Here is a 1,322-nt window from a genome sequence, read left to right as displayed (position 1 = left end):
ATGTTTTGGTTTGTGATTCTGAGACTGGTGGGTGCTCTGGGTTACAAAATGACTGTGAAAGGGAACTGAAATGCACTTTTCTTGTCACCAGGTTAAAACACTGTGTGAGGTCTGCACTGCTGTGGGAGATCTCTTGGGAGCTCACAGGCTGAAGGAGGCTGGAAATTGCAGATCTTCCAATATAAAGGAAAAATGTATCCATGTGTCCACATGGATGTATCCACGCTCCCCATGCTCACTGACCTTGTCCTGGGACTTTGCAAAAGCGCCTGCAGTGACAGGACAAGGGGTAATGGCTTCACAGTGACAGAGGGCAGAGTCAGATGGGATATTTGTAAGAAATTCTTCCCTGTGAGAGTGGTGAGTCTCTGGCAGACAGAGAAGCTGTGGCTGCCCCATCCCTGGAAGTGTCCAAGGCCAGGCTGGACAGGGCTTGGAGCAACCTGGTCTAGTGGAAGGTGCCCCTGCCTGTGGCAGGGGGTTGGAACAAGATGAGCTTTAAGGTCCCTTCCAACCCAAACCATTCTGTAATTCTGTCAATGAGGAGCCCAAGCTGGGTTCCAGGTCTTCTTTGGGAGAGAAGGCCTTTTGTTGGAAGTGATCTGCAGCAAAGACCTGCCTGTTCCTACTGCCCTCTCCCTGCCTGTTGCTGCCACTCTGCTTGCCTGCTCTGGGTTTCACGCAATGGTTCTTTGCAGCTGGTGGCTGCTGGTGCTGAGGCAGGAGTGCTGGGCTGGCTCCAGCGTGCTCCAGTAGCACTCTGGAGCTCAGGCAAAGGACTTCTTCCCCACATCCCTGAGATCTCTTTATCTGGACACAGCTTGACCTTTGAAGAGCAGTAGATTTCTCCACTCGACTGCAGAAAGCCTGGGAACTACTGTCCCGAGCATGTGCTGCACTGTGAGCCCTGACAGGGTTCCTGCCTCTGTGGGCAGGGTCTGGCCACACTCCTCCCGCAGGGCAGGTCATTTCCCCTCCATAGCCCCCGCTGGGGCCTCCCAGATGCTGTACCTTCACTTGTCAAATCTCCAGCCAGCTCCAAGCTGCATTTGCAGCACGCTACTTGATGTGCAAGGCAGGATCTTCCTCACGCTGGACAAGGAAGGCTCGTGCAGGATGCGGCCGTGTCTGCCGTCACGCTTCCAGGCATCACGAAGATGCTGAGCTGCACAGGTCAACCCAAGGAGCCCTCCCAGAGAGGAGAGTGGTCTGCAGGGAGGTAAGATCAGTGTCCCAGGCTGCTGCTTCCTCACATGCAGAGGCGCATTTCACACGTGCAGCTCACCCTCGCGAGTGCGCTCGCCCACGCGGAGCCTGCCCGG

This window comes from Corvus brachyrhynchos, unplaced genomic scaffold (genome assembly GCF_000691975.1).
Source record: "Corvus brachyrhynchos isolate BGI_N302 unplaced genomic scaffold, ASM69197v1 scaffold10, whole genome shotgun sequence".
NCBI lineage: Eukaryota > Metazoa > Chordata > Aves > Passeriformes > Corvidae > Corvus > Corvus brachyrhynchos.
Note: the sequence above shows the minus strand (reverse complement) of the source record.